Source organism: Ovis canadensis, chromosome 18, assembly GCF_042477335.2.
Source record: "Ovis canadensis isolate MfBH-ARS-UI-01 breed Bighorn chromosome 18, ARS-UI_OviCan_v2, whole genome shotgun sequence".
NCBI lineage: Eukaryota > Metazoa > Chordata > Mammalia > Artiodactyla > Bovidae > Ovis > Ovis canadensis.
This window is the reverse complement of record NC_091262.1, coordinates 27,805,514-27,812,341: the sequence shown is the minus strand read 5'-3', so window position 1 is coordinate 27,812,341 and position 6,828 is coordinate 27,805,514. Positions and strand designations below refer to the sequence as shown.

The 6,828-nt window shown below is 44.7% G+C and overlaps 1 long non-coding RNA gene across 1 annotated transcript; it reads right to left on the bottom strand.

Annotated features, from left to right (window-relative positions):
- Positions 1–978: 978 nt before the first annotated feature.
- On the bottom strand, positions 979–6,738 carry LOC138423353 (uncharacterized). Its single transcript, XR_011250238.1, has 2 exons — positions 6,606–6,738; positions 979–1,576 (listed from the first exon to the last, which is right to left on the bottom strand). It is a non-coding gene; the product is annotated as an uncharacterized lncRNA (long non-coding RNA).
- Positions 6,739–6,828: the final 90 nt, after the last annotated feature.

Below are 6,828 nucleotides of genomic sequence, written 5' to 3'. Positions count from 1 at the left end.
CAAGCCCCAGCCAGTGATTGTTCTTATCAACGGAGCAGTGAGGGGCATGTCCTGCTACTGATTTCCCTGGTGAATAATAGCCCACCTGACGTCAATTCCCCTACAATTGTTAACTTCCCCTTCCCCTCTGAGAGCAAAGACTGCCACCGTATCCTGCCACCGTAACCTGCACAATGGGGTGCCACTCCAGGACTCTGCTTCAGAGGTGTAAGCTTACCCATCAGTTAGACCACTGATATCTCTGTTGCTAACTCTGGGCCCTCTCTTCCGTCTTGAAGTTGGGCAAGCACAGCCCTTGTAGGCACGTAGGGTATAGTCCAAAACTTTCATCTACTAAGGAAGATGAATAGAAAGAAATTCATTGTACACACCAACATGTGTTAGAATAGCAGCAAACCCAAGACTAGAATTACGTGGCACTTGCAGAGCCTTTAAAGAGGGATTTGACCTAGTCAGCGAGCTTGGGAAATGCATCCTTGATGTGCCTGGAGAACTGAGAGGCAAAGGTCATTATGGGCAGAGGGAACAGTGTGTGCAAAGGTCCTGTGGCAGAAGATGGTAGGAACCATGAGGGACTAAGAGAAAGCCAATGTGATTAAAACAGAGAGATCAAGGGTAAGAATGGAGGGGAGACAGGGCAGGACATGCAGAGTTCCATGGATGAAAAAGAGGATGTTTGTCTTTCTCCGAAGAGCAGTGGAACCTCTTTGAGCTACTAAATTAGGTATAAATTCTCTCCCTTATTTAGCCAGTGGAAATGAGGTCAAGTAAACACCCACCTTATGGAGAGGGGGAGGAAACAGAAGAAAGAAGGGGACGGTGTCCATGCTTTTTCTTCTTGAGGGTATTGGCCCAGCTCCTCATAAGGTGAACTGTCTGTGGCAACAAATAGTCCATGAAAAGCCACAGAGGGCCCAACCTGGCTTCTAAAACACTTTGCCAGTGGAAATCTTACACCAGTTCTCAATCTCAAAACAGTTATAAACAGATGAGTTTTATTTGCTTTGTCTACAAACCAACAGATTTTAAAGTGCCTAATCACCCAGGATGGTGGCTAGTAAAACTAAACACACATAAGAATCAAACTCAGCAATGGGTAACTACTGATTTCCGGCATTTTAAGTTGTTCTGAATGATGTGTGGGGAATGTTCTCTCTGTGTTAAAGGATCCCAGGCCCTTTGAGCTATACAAGAGTTTGTTGCCGTTTAGTCCCTCAGTCATGTCCAACTCTTACAACCCCACAGACTGCAGCACGCCAGGCTTCCCTGTCCTTCACTATCTCCCAGAGTTTGTTAAAATTCATGTCCATTGAGTCAGTGATGCCATCCAATCATCTCATCCTCTCTTGCCCCCTTCTCTTCCTGCCCTCAATCTTTCCCAGATTCGGGTTTTTTTCCAATGAGTTGGCTCTTCACATCATGTGGCCAAAGTATTGGAGTTTCAGCATCAGTCATTACAGTGAATATTCAGGATTGATTTCTTTTAGGATTCACTGGTTTGATCTTCCTCCTGTCCAAGGGATTCTCAAGAGTCTTCTCCACCATTGTATTTCAAAAGCTTCAGTGCTCAGGGTTCCTAGAAGAAATAAATAAATGAGGCAAAGGTTGGTTTCACTCCTGTTATTGAAGTGAGCAAGTGTTCATCATCTCTGAGACAAAACTGTGTCATAAGAGAAAGGACTTGAGTATCTATGGTTTTCAGCCATTTCTAGTAAAATCGGAAATTCTGTGCTTCCTTATGGTAACTGAACATACTGTTCTGGCTTTATGAATATTAAGAAGTTTTCAAACCTGAAGAGGTTTCTTTATAGATAAAAAAGTGAAAGTCTTAAGTCCAGTTCTCTGAACTTCAGAAAGGATGAGGCTCTCCTAACAGGTCTTAAAAGAAGTAGAAATGTAAGTAAAAGCAGGAACATTCTAGAAAACAGGTCTTTCCTTCTTTTGGACTTTGAACAGCACAGAGAACTCAGGTAAGGCCATTCCATGATCTCAATATGCTCTGTTCACATATCTGATGTTCACATATTAATCAGTCAGCAGCTGGTTCCTTGCTGGGCATCTGGGAAACTGCACTCCCCAGTGAACCAGTGAGGTTGCTCAGTTGTGTCCAACTCTTTGCGACCCCATGGGCTGTAGCCTACCAGGCATCCCTGGAATTTTCCAGGCAAGAGTACTGGAGTGGGTTGCCATTTCCTGGAAACAAGGGATCTTCCTGACCCAGGGATCAAACCCAGGTCTCCTGCATTGCAGGCAGATGCTCTACCATCTGAGCCACCAGGAAAGCATATTGTTTCCTACCAAAATGTCAAGATACTCTTTGTTGCTTCCAGCTGGAATCAGCCATCCTGGACCCTTCTGAGCTGACCTCTAGCAATATCTCCACTCTCTTCTCTGATCTCTCTCCTGTATTTTATGGGGTGTTTTTTTAAACTTACTTTTATTAATAGTTGGAGGACAATTATTTATAATGTTGTGTTTGTTTCTGCTGTTCAACAACACGAATCAGCCCTAAGTGTACATCTATCCCTTCCCTCTTGAGCCTCCCACCCACCTCCCCAGCCACCTCTCCAGGTCGTCACAGAGCACCAAGCTGGGCCCCCTGTGCTCTATAGCTGCTTCCCACTGCTGCAGCTGCTGCTGAGTCACGCCAGTCATGTCCGACTCTGTGCGACCCCATAGACAGAAGCCCACCAGGCTCCCCCGTCCCTGGAACTCTCCAGGCAAGAACACTGGAGTGGGTTGCCATTTCCTTCTGCACTGCATGAAAGTGAAAAGCGAAAGGGAAGTCGCTCAGTCATGTCTGACTCTGTGCGACCCCATGGACTGCAGCCTACGAGGCTCTGCTTCCCACTAGCTATCTGTTTTACACATGGTAATATGTATATTTCGAATACATCCACAAGTACTTCCAAATTCCTCCTTCCTAAAGGTGGGACCTAATCTTGAGTGTGGCTAGACTTCTTGACTTGTTTTTAACAAGTAGAATATGGCGGCAGACCTGTTTTTCAGGAGATATGGTAGGTATGCCAGCTTTTCCCTCCCTCCCTTTCTGGGGATACTCACTCTGGGGGAGCCAGCTGCCACGTTGTGCTGACCCATCAGACCCTGCAGAAAGGCCCACGTGTAGGGATGGATGCTTGGATGCTTCCTGCCAATAGCCATGTGACTGCACCATCTTGGAACTGAATTCTCCAGTACTAATCAAGCTTTCTGATCCCTGTGTGTGCTAATTCGCTTCAGTTGTTTCAACTCTTTGTGACCTTATGCACTGTAGCTCAGCAAGCTCTTCTGTCTATGGGGTTCTCCAGACAAGGATATTGGAGTGGGTTGCCATGACCTCCTCCAGGGGATCTTCCCAACCCAAGGATCAAACCTGAATCTCCTGTGACTCCTGCATTACAAGTGGAGTCTTCACCACTGGGCCACCAGGGAAGCCCTCTGATCCCTGTAGCACCAACCAGATCTCGAGTGGTTCTGAACCAGAACCACCTAACTAATCTGCCCCCCCCCAATTCTTGACCCATAGAAATGAAGAAAATAAAGATTTGCTATTTTAAGTGTCTATATTTTGAGATGATTTGTTATATAGAAATGGATAACTAATATACCATATAATAATAGCAACAAAACATTACTCACATTGTTGAGTTTACTAGAACATAATCTCCTTAGAGAAAGGAACCACATCTGCTTGTCTCACCTTTGTGCACTGGCCCTTAGTCAGTATTCAGTATCTATTTGTTGATTCAGTGATTGGTAAGACCTTAGTTACGTGACTGGTATTGTGTTATTCACTCTACACATGCTTGTCATTTAATTCTCACAGCTATTCTATAAAGTGTGTTTTTCATGCCTGTTTTACAGACAAGCAATCCAAGGCTTAGCAAGATGATGCAAGTAGATGCTGACATCCCTGTGACTCCGGGACCTGAGGGTCACAGGGGCATTCCCTAGACTGAGGGTCCAGCTATACTGAGTTCTGTTTCTGCACTTGCTTTCCTGTCAGCTAGAGACTTGTTCTTTCCCTTCCTCTCCTTAGAACGCCAGTAACCCAGCCAACATGTGCCAAAGGTTCCATGGAGTTGTAACTGCCATCAGCTCTGGCAAGAAAGCACGAGAACAGGTTCAGTTGGTTAGGATGGGAAGAGCCCAGTCTGCTTCCAGAGCAAGACGGGCAGGACCTGCACTGCAGAGAGGGACAAGCCACTGTCTCTCTCAGCAGAGACTCCCTCTCTCAAGATGGCTTCATACACGTCCAATCTCCAGTACTGGCAGCGAGGACCAGGCTGGTTCAGAACCGCAGAAACCAAATGCCCAAACTCAAGGCAAGATCCACAAGACTACCTGAATTCTCCAAACACAACACACCTCGGGGATTAAATTCTAAGGATCCAAATCCCTAAATTGCATTCCTGGCCCCTCACTAAGCCTTGATGGAAAAAGTTGTTGAGTTGTTGAAAACAAGGATGAAAGAGATTAACCTGGTAAATCCAACCAGCAATCAACATGCAGAGAACACCAGCCAAACATGTTCCTGTCTAAATACACAGAGTCTTTGTGGTAACCTAGTTTTTCCTTTAGAACATAAAAATCTGCAGTACCAATGCAATTTATGTAGAGCTTGAGAGTTTCATTTTGTGCTGTTTTGGGGGCCTTTTGCTTCATTTCATAAAATGCTGTGGCTCTGAGATTTTTAAGTTTGGAAATAACCTTACCAAACTTTGGTCTTATAAGCATATCTAGTCCTACCTTTAAGGTGGCTAATTTTTTTGTGAAAATTAAATTTTGAATAGAGTTCTAGAGGCTTGTATAACCCATGAGAGAATCTTAGTGAAAGTGAAAGTATTAGTTGTTCAGCCATGTCTGATTGTTTGCGATTGTAGCCCACCAGGCTCCACTGTCCATGGGATTCTCCAGGCAAGAATACTGGAGGGGGTAGCCATAGCCTTCTCCAGGGCATTTTCCCAACCCAGGGACTGAACTCCTTTCTCCTGCATTGCAGGCAAATTCTTTACCTTCTGAGCCACCAGGGAAGTCCAACTCACATCTAGAAGTCTTACAAAGGCAATGTATTTTGAAAATTTCCCAATAAGCAACTTATTTTTCTGGTGGGAAAAGAGGGAAACAGGGAAAAACATTATTTGTTTAAATGTCAAAATAATTTTTAGAAGACTACATAATGACATAGAAGCTCACTGTACACCTCAAGTGAGAAATAGTGTAACTATTATACTCTTACATTAAATATATAGAGAGAAAATTTATGTTTATATATGGAAAAGACTAGGATAGACATGAAATATTAATAGTTAGTCCTCCCCTTCTTCCCTCCACCCATCCTTTCCTTCTTCCCAATGTTTCCTCTGCACCTACCATGTGTCAGACACTGACTTATCTTCCAAGTGTCCAAAGATGAATCAGTTCTGCCCTCAAGTGCTTCAAAGCCCAACGAGAAACTCAGTGAAGTGAACAATCAGAAAAAAAAACAGATGCATAAAAGGCAGCAGAGCATGGTGGCTCTGAGAACTCGCCCTTGCAATCAGCATGGATTTAAGTCCAAACCAGTTTTTCGCTTTCTATGTACACTGAAGCAAATTTTCTCACTTTTCTAAGTTCCACTATCCACATGTGCTAGTAGGGATAAAAATACCTACCTCACAGGACAGTTGTAATAAATAGGAAGCATATAAATATGAAGAGCATAGACCCAGCTATAGTAAGCACTGAATAAATGGCCACCATTGGTTTTATCATAGATGGCAGTGGGAACTCAGAGGAAGCTTACAGGCTTCTAAAGATCAAAATCCCCCCAGAATGTGAAGTCGTTTAGTCATGGCCAACTCTTTGCGACCCCATGGACTGCAATATATTAGGCTCCTCCAACCATGGATTTTCCAGGCAAGAATACTGGAGTGGGTTGCCATTTCCTTCTCAAGGGGATCTTCCCAAACCAGGGATCAAACCCGAGTCTCCTGCTTTGCAGGCAGATGCTTTACCGTCTGAGCCACCAGGAAGCTAAAATCCCCAAACTCACAGTCAAGTGGCTAAACTTGAACTAGTAATGATAATTCCAGAAGCTAGAGTTGGTGTGTTTTGCAAACCCAATCACAGGGCAAAATCTGCCATTTTTACCTTACAAAAATTTCCCTAATCTACATCATACATCTCCTATTTGAAAAGGAGATGTTTGAAGAGCTTTTTTCCAAAGCTTCTGGCTTCATCCATGTCTGAGATCTCTTCCGAAAGACACTGAAGTAGCCCCATCCCACAAGGCAGACCTATAACAGCTCACAGGCCACCCCAGAGACCCTCAGACTTCCCACATTTCTTCTGTTTCACGTGTCCTTTTTCCATTCATGTTACTTAACATTTTCATTCCTATCATAATTGGCATAATTGGGCTTCCCTGGTGGCTCAGACTGGTAAAGAACCCACCTATAGTGCAGGAGACCCAGGTTGGATCCCTGGGTCGGGAAGATCCCCTGGAGAAAGGAATGGTTGCCCACTCCAGTATTCTGGCCTGGGAAATCCCACGGACAGAGCAGCATGGCGGGCTGCAGTCCATGGGATCACACATAATAGTTACAAGAGTTCCTACATCTTACTTTCTCAAGCGGTGGTGTGGTGAGGGAGAGAAAGCCCAGTTCTTGGCGTCAGGCAGCCCCGAATCTGCATCCTGTCGCTAGGAGCCCAGGGACACCGAGTGAGCCATCTGTGCCAGCCCCTGTCCTTCTGTTTGGCCTGAGAGTGAAAATAACCACCTCCTGGGTTTGTTGTAGAAATGAAGGTCGCTAACCTAGTAACCAGTGCTTGGCACATGCTCTACAA